The following is a 13,319-nucleotide window of genomic DNA, read 5'->3' as shown; positions in this document are numbered from 1 at the left end:
CTGACAGTGCACAAGTACAAAATCAACCTTAATTTGCATTAATTAGATTCACTATAGAAGTGAAAAGTGTCCCCACCCCCACCCCAATCCTGAAGTAGGCAATGCAAACTCTATACTTCTTCAGGGAAAGAAGAAATGAATAAATGTTGGAAGACTGTTCAGATGAGAACAAATGAATTTAAGGTCTAATCTTCCAAAAGCCCAGGTCCTATTGTTGGTGATGGAACCAGGAACGGCATCTGCTCTAGATCTGTGTACATTATTGGTTGTGAAACTGAGGCAAAATAAAAACATACAAACAAAAACGCTTGAGTGATCTTATGCATCTCAGGTGAAATTTCTAACAAATTTAAACCCATTCTCAACCAGTTACCCCGCACTCATCTTCCGCCTTTTAGATTCTCCTGGGCTTTGTCTTCCAGTGCTGCTGTGAGCATCAGATTGAGCCTCTTCTTTACCTATAGGGTTCATTTGAATCAGCTGCCTTGGGTTTAAGTGATACTTTTCAGACTGGTCCTGTATACACCTTACCTTACCAAAAAGAGATTTTTACACTTCATATGGTAACACCAAGTCTGTAATAGGCTGAGCTTTAGAGAAAGTAAATAATGAAGAAGATAGAGGTGGTTGTATGGAAAATATTTTTAAATTTATAATGGCCAAAATTTTAGCCATAAAATGCCAAAAATCAGTATGGTTTTGTCACAGAAGTTAAATTTCTTTTAGGCCTGTGGTCAGTTTATATATTGTAAAAATTCTTGCACTTAATATATTAACCAAAAATTTCCTGGAACACTAGACTCATCAGCAAATGATAGTAAGGACAGCAACATAGGATCAGAGCTCAAAGAATAAAACAAGTTTTGTTGAGTGCATTTGAGTTACAGGTGGACTCAACAAATAATCATGAACATCAGTTCAGTTGCTTCAGGGTTTAAAAAAAAAAGGATGGCTATGTATGCATGATCTTCATTCATCTCACTGAACTTGAACGCCTCTCAGGAAAACAGACAGTAAACTGGGAAATAGTTGGGCCTTGAGGTAAGTACGGGGGGGGGGGGACAATGGTGGTACAGGAGACTCTAATGATGAGCGGGAGGCCTTGGCAAGTGGAGCTGAGCATCCTTCCTGAGAGAAACAATAATACACAACAACCAGCTGCAAGAAAAAACTGGAAGAGGGACTCAGAGCTTACAGACATGAACATAAATGTTCCAACAGTCTTTCACTTAGCAGTTCATTGACCAGGAAACAGGAAAGCATAATATGATATTGCCATCATCTATGGCAGCTAGCTCTTGCAGGGCAGTGCTTGTCATAACTGGGAGATGGACTTTTATCATTGGTCCAACCCGAAAACCAAAAAAGCCATTTCAAGCATGACCATTATATGATGTGGAGTTTTCGTGAGTCTCCTTGGTTCCTTGAAGGAGAAAGGATGGATAGGGCTTGTGCATGAAAAAAAAGGAGGGCCAGATTGGAAACTTCTATGTGTTGAAGAAGCTTGCATGAAATATCATGGTTTTCATGTTACCTGGAAGGTGGAGGGAGGGAAAGATGGTTAGCTGTAGAACAGGTCTTATAATAGCAATATAAAGAATGCCTGTGCCCTCCAAACACATCATATGTAATTCATTTTTATATTCAAAGCGATAGCACCTGAAGATTCTGCCTTTGGGAGAAAATTCAGTGATGAGAACTCTCGTACTTTGCTTTTCCTTTGTTGTGACAAAAACAATGACCAAAAGCAGCTTGGAAAAGGCTTTACTAGGTTTACATGTCCCAAATACAGTCCATCAATAAAGAAAGTGAAGGCAGAAACTCAAGGCATGGGGCACAAAGAAGAAACTACAATGGAAACCTATTTACTTCCTTAGTAAAGTTCCCTTCCTATACAATCAGGACCAGCACCCAGGGGTGGCACTCTTTACAGTGGGCTGGACTCTCCAACATCCATCACCACAGGCCAATGTGATGGAGAGGATTATTCAGTGAAGCTCCACTCTTCCCAAATGAGTCTTGTTTTTGTCAAGTTGACAAAAATAAGCACAGAGATGGAACTTGGTGTCCTAAGGCATCCTTCCTGTGAAGATTGAACATAAAGCTAGACACCAAATCTGCCAGCATCCTGATCTTCAACTTACCGCCAAGAAAAGTCTCCTTTTGCTTACAAAAGGATACTTATTGCTTACAAAATCCTTAACATATAGCAAAGCAGGTGAATGAACACACTGGGTTTTATGTGCAGACATGGAAAGGCGTTTGAGTGTCGTAGAAGGCTGTCTGGTTCCAGCCTTGAGTAGTGAGGCTAATGAAGGCATTGGCTCACAAAGGGGAGCTTGAAGCAGGAACAGATTGGGAGTTGGAGGCTGAAGGAGGAGCAGAAGAAGCAGGTTGGGGTGGGGAGGCAGGAAGAATTTAATTTCAGAAGAGTTAAATTTGAAATACCAGGAGAGTTCTTCATGTAGGCATTTGAATTTAGAAGCTTGAACTACAGTGAAAAGTCTGGTTGGAGATATAAATATGGGAAATTTAAAGCCAGAGAAATGAATGACATCACCTCTACCCACTTTCTCCCTACAAAAGGGAAAGCCTCCACCATGTGATACTGATTTTTGGATCCACCAATCCACCATGACTGAAATAGAGAGCCATTCACTGAGTAGCAGAAGTTGGCTTCTATGGAGCGAATACTGGTAGTGGGAAATTCCTCAGAAGAAATGAGGCAATTTGGATGGGTCTTTCACTAGATCCAGACTGTTAATGAGTTTCAAATTTTACATGGTCTTAAGATCATTTAAAACATTAAAAAGGAAAGATTTAGTTGCTTTGCCTTAGGCTTCGCCCAGATTAGATTAAGACCTGCAGACAGGCTAAAACTGGATTCTTAAAGATAAGACTGTGGGCAAGGATGACACAGAAAAGGCTGAGTAAAGACTGCTGAGCTGTGCTCCTAAGAGAATCTGAGTTCCTAAACCTGACTAGGAGCCACAATGGGTAAACTTGCTGCCTTGAAGCACAGAGGTTCTGAGCACAGGAAAAAAAAATTAAGATAATTCCTATGAGATGTTAAAATTTCTGACTTAATTTCTTCTCTGCTGACTATTATCTCAAGAAATGGTGAAAATATTTCTTCTTTGATAAGTTATAGGTCTCTTTCAGTGAAGAAAAATGCTAAGCCAGATGTAGGGGCTCAGAGCTGCAATCTGAGCCACCAGGAGGATTGCCATGGGTTTAAAGCTAGTCTGGATTATAGAATAGTCTCAAGCGTAATCTGATATTCAAAACTGTCATTAGCTAAAGTCAGAAAAATGTACTGTTAACCATAGGCCATGTTATCAATATCTGTATTCTATCCCCCATCAAAAAATTATATTTACTGTTTGGCCTCCAAGCTTTTGTATACTTTTGTTAACTGACACTGTAATTAAATATTGTATACTGGTCAGAATTTGACTCCTATTTATGTTCACAAACCAGAAAAAAACTCAACTAGATTTCATTATCTAGTTGATCTGATAAATGTGTCTGTGACTCCCATATTCCACATTATCTCTATGAGCAAGGTCCTTGTATAGCCAGTCCCTGAACCCTGATGTGGACTCATTCAACGTTTATCCCCTTGATATTTCATCCTGCCATTATAACTAGGATAAAGCCCAAAGTTAACAGTCTCCTTTTTATGTTCCTGTAGCAGACAAAAAATATATTTTATTCTAGCCCCACGTATCGCTTTATTTTCCACTAGCCATATGGCATGTGTGTGTATGTATGTATATATTTGTACATGTATACATATATATATATATATATATATATGTCCATATATTCATCTTCAACTGAGTGATCAGTATTATTGCATAATTTTTAGATTATTCTAACAATAATTTGTCATGGACAAAAACATTCTTTAGGTTTGTAATAACATACGCCTGCTCATCTTCCCGTTGCATCTGTCCATGTTCTCCGTTCCTACTCCAATTGTCACTGAAGAAACCATGCCACACCTTACTGCCATCCTCTGGCCAGCCCTTTTGTGTTATTTATAATGCATGATTAATCATCTTAGGACATTTGTCCTAAAACTTGCAGAATAAAAATGACAAGAATGGCACAGAGATTTCTTGGCTAAAATCATAGACTCTAGAAATAGTTTTTAAAAGGGAGACATTTGAAATCAGACATCTGAAATCTCTAAAAGATCAGCAACAAAGCTAACATAGGCATGAAGGGAACTAAGGAATCGCCTTCAGATCATGCAGGTGAGACTGTGGAGCAAGGCAGAACAGGCGTTTTAGACCCCCCCTTCCCTAATCCTCTATTTTCTTATCATTGGGAAAGTTCATCATTAACTTTCATCTTAAAAAAAAAACAAGCAAGCAAACAAACAAAAAAACAACAGAGTAAGCATGTGGACTCTAAAATTTTAAGCTGTAATTGTTTATATTTAATTTTGAAAGTGACAAATAATTTTTAAAATAAACAAGTTTCTTCTCTGAAAAAAATATTTCTTAGGTAGTTCTGTTGGAACCATTCACTTCCTCATTCTGCTGATAATAAAAAAGAGCCATCAGAGGAATGCCTCAGTCTCATCTAACTAAAGGAAATATTAATTTTATATTAGACTGATCATCAGGGCCAACGTACATAGCTTTGCACAGCACATACTGATCATTTCATGAAGGATAATATAGTAACAAGCCCAATCAGAACAACAATGCTATTAACTAATCAAAATCGTGAAAGTAGCTTCAGTTAATAAGTTTTAATTCATTGTGACCATTAAAATGAAATCCCAAATAGAATGCGAAGATAGAAGAGCCTGTTCACATCTTCAGTGGAGCATAGTTATGAAAAAATGTTTTTAAAGAGAATATTTACATATGAATGTGTTCTTTTAGAAAAACAAATACCCATAATTTTTATATTAGTGATGATCATAGAAAACTCAATAATTCCTTCAATGGGGGCAGGGTATGGTGGAACAATGACAACATTTAAGAGCACTTACTGTTTCTGCTGAGGTTCTGAATTCAGTTACCAGTATACACACACACACACACACACACACACACACACACATGCACACAGACACATGTACACACACACACATGCATGCACACATGCACACACAAATGCACATACACTCACATGTACACATGTACACACATACACATATATACACGCACACATACACACACATGCATGCACACGCACATGGACACACAAGTGCACACATACATACACACACACACTGAGAGAGAAAAAGAAGGCGATAGGGGGATAGGGTATACATATATACATTCAGGCAAATACTCTTACACATAAAATAAAAATAAATATGTTTAAAAAAACAATTCATTGAACCAAAGAGTCCTGAGTATCCATTTCATCAGTGGTGAATTCACCCTCACGTAAACTGAAATGATTTCATGCTTTATCCTTCTAAAATGTTTTAAAATGTTCAGATGGCCATCGTTTTCTAAAAATCACAAAGACTGTCATTTATAAATACTATTCTGTTGGTTAAGAAACATGTAGTTGTGATATTGGTGCATGTTCTTCCTGAAGCCAGTCAAGGTAGAGGCATAACATTGATTTATATATTTTAAGAATAAAATCAATATGAAACTCTCCCTTTAGTGCTATGGCTGCCTGACAACTGTTAGAGGTCCTTCTGCTAGAAAATAACTTGAGGCTACTCAATGCATAGCTTTAATTGTGTATCTGGGATCAGAAGATGTGAGCCAAGAAACACGCAGCAGACACACACACACACACACACACACACAAAAACACACAAAGTCATCTGAAAACAAAACAGTCAGAAGTCAACATACATAGAAGTTCTAAATGATTCTGTGAGCAGTGTTAATATCAACATTTTTTATTAATTTATTCATATTACATCTCGACTGTTAGCCCTTCCCTTGTTTCCTCCTATTCCTCCCTCCCTCCCACTTCCCCCCTTCTCCCCTCCCCTATGTCTGTGATTGAGGGAGACCTCATCCGGAGAATATAGGCAGTAAACTTCGAACCCCTACCAAAACCTAGCCACGAACAGGATATTCTCCACCATTGAGTGGAGAGGGAGATCTGACTCTCACATGAACTCTGGTGCCCCTTTCCTGACCACGTCCCCTGGATGGGGAGGCCTGGCGGCACTCAAAGGAAGGATAGTAAGTTACCAAGAAGAGACTCGATATTCTAATATCAACTTTTTAAGTAGTGTGTGTTATTTTTTGAAAATGTCATACTTTTTATAATGCATATCGATCACACCCGTCCACCACTACTGCTTCCAACATCCCCTAATGCTCCCAACAAATGTCCCTCTCTGCTTCACACCCTCTTTTCATTTTTTATTTACTTTTGTTTTAGATTTTGTTATTAATAACCCCAAGACTAATTATTTTTTTTCATGTGTACGTGAGTTCTTTCTCATACACAGGGGCATGAACAACACACAAACTCCCATATCCATAAAGTGACATACCCGCCCTCCTTCACAGCAATTTCAATTGCCAACATCTCCTCCTTTAGGGGCAATGCCTTGGGCTCCTCCCAATTCATGTTGGATTTTTGATCTTGTGCTGTGCAGGTTTTGTACAAGTAACTACAGCTGCTATGAGATACAGCATTCAACAGCCATGTCATGTCCAGAAGTCAACATTGCACAGCTCTCTTCATTATCATCTGGCTCTTACATTTTTTATATGCCTTCCTCTACAAAGTTCCCTAAGCCTTGGTTGATGGACATAAGTGACCTATGGGCTGATCCATATTCAGACTTATTTATTCTTGGCACTTTGGCCAGTTATGAGTCTCTGCATTGACTACTCCCCACTTAAAAATCAAACTTCTCTGACTGAAGTTCAGAGCAGCACAAATCTACATGGTATACACATAAATATTTAGGGTGCACTTTGGCTACCTGACCATTTAGCAAAACAAAAACAATAGGTTTCCACCTAGAACCTATGCTCTCCCCAGTCATGGGCTTTTGATGAGGTCGTAATACCAGGCATGAAATCCTTCCTATGGAGCAAGCTTCATGTCCAAACAGAAAAGGGTTGGTTCTCCCTGTAATTATTGCCCACTATTGCACCAGTGACCACATCTTACAATCCAGTGCTGCATAAGACAATAGGTGGATTTTCTTCCCTAGAGCAGCCTACCTAGTGTTTTAGGATACTATGTAAGCTAGTCAGCAAGGAATGAATTTCCTGGTCAGTTATAGGTTGATTTTTGTATGTCCTACATCCAAAGTGAACCACAGTAGGGTCTTTTCATCTACTTATGACAGGCAATCGAGGGCAGTGGCAATAACCTGTGTGTATTTGGGTGCCTGGTGCCTCCCGGACCAGTAACTCATAGGGATGCATCCGATACTGGGTACTAAGATATATATATATATATATATATATATATATATATATATATATATATATATATATATATATATATATATATATATTCTTGTTACATCTCAATGGTTATGCCATCCCTTCTATCCTCCCATTCCTCCCTCCCTCCCATTTTCCCCTTACTCCCCTCCCCTATGACTGTTCCTGAGGGGGACTTCCTCCACCTATATATACTCATAGGGTATCAAGTCTCTTCTTGGTAGCCTGCTATCCTTCCTCTGAGTGCCACCAGATCTCCCCCTCCAGGGGACATGGTCAAATATGAAGCACCAGAGTACGTGTGAAAGTCATACCCCACTCTCCACTCAACTGTGGAGTGTGTTCTGTCCATTGGCTAGATCTGTGTAGGGGTTTGAAGTTTATGGCCTGTATTGTCCTTGGCTGGTGCCATAGTTTGAGTGGGACCTCTGGGCTCAAATCTGCCTATCATAATGTTCTTTTTGTAGGTTTCTAGGACCCTCTGGATCCTTCAACTTTGCTATTCTCCCATGCTTCTCTCATCTAGAGTCCCAATAGGATGTCCTCCCCTCTGTCCCAGACTTTCATTGAATAATTACTTTTTCCTGGGAGCAGTATTGTGCACTATGGCTCAATATTAATTTTACAGATAGTCAGTAGGCTTGGGATTTGAGCAAAGTTCTGGGGATGTGACTGAAAAGTCTGTAGCAGCATAATACCTTGAAACTAAAACAGTCATGAACTTGACCTTGACATCTACCTTTGGTTAAAACAAATTGACACTCTGTGTGCAGAGGGAAATATCGACATTTTAAGGTATCTATTTTTTTATGCCATATTAGTATCAACAAACTGTAAACACATCACCAGAGATGACCAAACTTACTAAAATAACCAACCATCATCTTGACATGCTGGAACAAGTAACAAATAAGACTAAGCTGTTAGGATGTCTTTTCAATGTCAACACTGGAGTAAACTCAGGACAGTAGCTGCTGTTGTGTGCTGGGTAAAGGGAAGTTGTGCTTTCTCCCTGAGGTAGCAATGACACATGAGGCATACTCTGTGAAAACTCATTAAGCTCTATCATTATTATCAGCAAGCTTTCCGCATATCTGTCAGCCTTCAATTTAAACTTTTACTTTAAATAAATAAGAAAGTCTAGAGTCATTGATAACAAATCTTAAAGGTATAATAATGTGCTAAAAGGGGAGGTAAAAATGGAATCATAGAAAATGAGTAATTAGAATTAGAGAACAGAAAAGGGAGAAAAAGAGAAGATGAGAGAGAGCCAGCAAAAATAAAAACAGTATTAATGGCACAAGAATACAAATATGGAAAATATCGAACCAGTTCTATCGATTAATCTCCTTAAGTGTGAGCTGTGTAAATGCACAAAAATCAAAGACCCAAACAGTCACAGGGGAGAGAAGATTGAGAGCCAATTGCTTATAGCCCACATGAAACTCATCTAAACTAATGAGTATACACATAGGCTAAATTAAAGAGTTGAGAAAACATAAGCCATGTTAAAAGTATCAGAATAAAGTTGGACAACTACATTATTGTCTAGCAAATATGTTTTAAATGTGTTCTCAGGATTACTGTGGGCCATTTGCAATGCTGGAGTGGATTGTTCTTCAAGCACACACCCTTTATACATGGTACCTAAGAAGAGGGCATTAAAAGTGTCAGTAAAAACTCTATGAGCATATACAGGGGGAGGTAATCCCCCTCAGGAACAGTCATAGGGGAGGGGAATAAGGGGAAAATGGGACGGAGGGAAGAATGTGAGGATGCAAGGGATGGGATAACCATTGAGATGTAACAAGAATAAATTAATAAAAAAAAACTCAGTACAAGTATTGAATGGGTAAGCTAAGCCACTGTGAAGGGGGGGATCCACCCCATGACTTCCGCATCCCAGTCAGTTACTCAGAGATAAACAGTAAAGAAAGCAAATGACCCGAACAATACTATAAACCAACTTGACCCAAGTGACATTATCAGACTGCTTGCCCCAACCACAGCCAGACACACATTCATTTCACTCTCTCATGGAACACTGCTCAAGGTGCGCCAAAGTCCAGGGTGGAGGACAAGCCTTTTAAAAAATGCTAAAATAAAAATATATTGCCAAACCCAATTAACTTAAGTTGTACATCAGGAACAGAGGACCTTGGGAAATGGCTCAGTGGGTAAAATTCCTGCCCCACACATAAGCAAGAGGACTTGAATTCAGATCTCCAAAACCCATGTGAAAAACCAAAAGTGCATGTTCAGGAGTCCAGCCTCACAGGAGCAGAGAAGGGCAGATGTCAGAACCTCATTGATTGAATCCAAATTGTCAAGTGTCAGTTTTAGTAATAGACAAAAAAATTAAAAATATTTGGGAGCTGGAGAGATGCTTTCCAAAGGACCCAGGTTCAATTCTCTGGGTAAAGGCTCCTATTTTGTTCATCTTCTAGTAGCCAGTATCTCATCCAGAAACTGCTACAGAAAAGGTCTCAAAACACCTTCTCAAACATCTTGTTTGCATAATTTAAAACAAATTATCACAGTCTTAATCTTAAAATAAATTTCTGTATTTTATTTAAGCCAGGTTAATATATTAAAGGTGCTCTCTTAATTTCTTTTCCTATCTCTGTGATAAATTACCTTGATAAAAGCAACTTTGATGAGATAGGCTTTATTTCAGGTTACAGTTCAAGTTCATCACATCATGGAAGTCAAGGCAGCTGAATCTTGAAGCAGCTGGTCATATCAAATCCATAGTCAAGAAACAAGGATGAACAAACACTAGTGCATCTTGCCTTCTCTATTTTTGCAGACAATCCAGGATTCCCTGCCACTAAGACAGCATCTTTCATTTACCTGATTGAAATCAAATCAAGACTTTCATTTTAGGATTAAGACTGTGATACTTTGATTTAAATTATATAAACAAGTTGGCTGTAAAGCAGGCCTTATTCCATGGCAGTGTCTGGGTGTCACAATGGGCTATGATTCTCAACTCAATTAATATAATCAGAATAATCAGTAACAGCCACACACCCTTGTAACCTTGTAGACTCTGTCAAGTTAGCCATCAACCCCAACTATTACTGATCTGGAGTAAAACCCACTTTATCTAGTATGACATAAGTAGAATGCTAAAGTGCATACATTTTGAAAAAGAGCTGATACATCCAAACCATTGTGTGTGCTAGATTCATCATTACTTTTTAAGAAAAGAAGTGGAGCATACAACATAGTCCTATTCCAACTTACTGTGTAAGATGGACCTGAAAAAGGTGACCTTCATTCACACTGTATTAAGGTGTGTCTGTGTATATTTGACTGTTAATTACTGAATGGCAGTGAGCTAAATGCTAACAGATTCTGGCATTGTCACTGCTATTGAGGAATCTCTTGTCTGTGTGTTGTGTAAAAAAACATTCACCAATTATCTCTGATTGGTTAATAAAAAAGCTGAAGAGCCTATGACTGGGCTGAGGAGACAGTTGTTGGGACATCCATTCCCAGTAGGGAATGGGGCAACACTGGGCCTAGGGAAGACCCTACCTCCCTATAAGAACTCAGCCAATGAACACTAAGAGTCCCTATGAGGACAAAGATGGAGCTCAAATGGCCAGGGAAAGACTAGACAGCAAGTAGCATGGGACTCACGGCTAGCAAGCCGCCAGGATAGGATAGATGGGCAAGAATAGATCAGTATCTGCCCAGTTATAGTGCTCTAAAGCTTAATAATAAATACAATAGTTCTCGGTCTCATTATTTTGGGAGCTAGAGCTGGTATAGAAAAACTATTCATTCCAACATGGACCTACGTGTTCTTAGAACCAAAGGGACTCACTTCTGAAGCAGGTTTAAAATAGTATTTTTATACTTCTCCTAGGTCTTGTGATAGTTAAAAGAGATGACATAGGAAAGGACAGTGCAAAAATCACACAAGAATAGCTTACCATTTACAACCCACAAAGCATCTCTGTAGGTTCCATTTGGTATTTGCAGAGAGAGGTTGACTTACCCAGGTACCTAAGGTCTTAGGGAAAATAATCTACTTTTTAAAAATGTAATTCTGATTTCTCTGTTCTGTTCTTTAACAGATGGGTATCTATTCTTTGACCATGACTGTGCTTTTTTATTGTTGTTTTCTGTGTAAAGATATACATATTTATATATTTGTGTACTTTGCTTTATTTGGAGTAAACTCATTCTATCAAATCTCCATCTTTTAGTGTTAACTTATGTGAGCATTCATATTTAAAGTAAACTATGTGTAAAGGAAGACACATCCTTGAGTATCTTTGGTTATTTACTCTGCCATTTGTTTATACATTTCAATATCTATATGTAAGTGATTAAGGATGTAATTGAGCTATTTTATGCCATTTTAAACTCTTGTTATTTTACTTACTTACTTACTTAATTAATTAATTTGCATCCCAGCTGCAGATTCCCCACTCTCCTGTCCTTCCACCCACTTCCTCTCTCCTTATCCATTACTTCTCCGTTTTCCTTCAGAAAAGGAGAGTTGTCCCTTGGTTATCAGCCAGCCTTGGCATACCAAGTCTCAGTAAGACTAAGGAATCTTCCCCTGTTGATGCTTCTCCTTTCCCCCAGATCCCAGTATGGGGAAAGGGTCCCAAAAGCAAGCAACAGAGTCAGAGACAGCCCCTGCTCCAGCTGTTAGGAGTCCCACATGAGGACTCAACTATTGCAGTTAATTTATTAGTAGGAATAATAATGTTTATCATTAGCCCTAACATATTATTACAGGGGTATTTTCTAACACACTGACAGTCAATGAAGACACAAACACCTGTTATTTTTAAAATAGCCTTTGTTAACCTGTGGCAGGGCAGATTAATCCCCTAAACTACCTCTCATAGAGGGGCAGGTAGCCCATAACAGCCCCAATCCCATTCAATCTGCTTCTAATAATTTCTATCAATCTACCTCCCATCCGTAATACTAAATACTTACTAATTATCATCATCTGGGCCAAATCTCCATCCACGCTGGCCTTGTGTTTCTTATTGGACCTCACCCATGGTGCCAGACCCTTTCTTCCTCTTCTCTCCTCTGGTCTCTCCTCCCAAGATTTTCTCTACCTCTCACAGCCCAGGAACCTTAGCTACACCTGTCCTATTTTCCATGCCCAGGTTTCATGTCCTTTTATTGATCAAACAGGAATAAGCTCTTAGACGAGGTACTAGTTGGGGCACAAAGACAGCAAGCAGTAATTAGCATCAAAGTATGTCAGACCAATCTCCAACATCCAGCTACACACAACAGTTACACATGTGCACTGGGCCTACTCAGTCTCATGCACGGCCTCTGGTTGGCATTTCAGTCTCTGTGAGGCCTTATGGGCCCAGGTCAGTTGATTCTATAGGTTTTCTTGTGTCCTTGATCCATTTGGCTCCTACCGTCCTTCCTCCCCATATTCTGCAGGATTCCCCAAGCTCTGCCTAATGTTTGCTGTGGGTCTCTGTGCATCTGTTTCTCTCAGTTGCTAGGTGAAGCCTCTCAGATGACAGTTATGCTTGGCTCCTGTCTGCAAATATAGCAAAATATCATTAGCACTGTCAGGGGTGGGCTCCTTCTCACAACATGTATCTCAAGCTGGACCAAGTGGTTGCGTTGGGTAGCCATTCTCTAAATTTCTGCTCCATCTTTACCCCTGTACGTCCTGTAGGCAGCAGGACAAATTGTAGGTCAAAGGTTTTGTGTTTGGATTGGTGTCCCAGTTCCTCCTTGCCTGGTTACAGGAGATCGCCAGTTCAGGCGTTATATCCCTCATTCTAGGAGTCTTAGCTAGGGTCACCCTCACAGATTCCTGGAATTTTCCACTGCCCTGGGTTTCTAGCTTGTCCCAGAGATGCCCCCTCCCCCACCCTGACTCCAGTTGTCTCTCCCTCAATCTTG

Source organism: Acomys minous (assembly GCF_964271855.1).
Source record: "Acomys minous genome assembly, chromosome: 4".
Lineage (NCBI taxonomy): Eukaryota > Metazoa > Chordata > Mammalia > Rodentia > Muridae > Acomys > Acomys minous.
Note: the sequence above shows the minus strand (reverse complement) of the source record.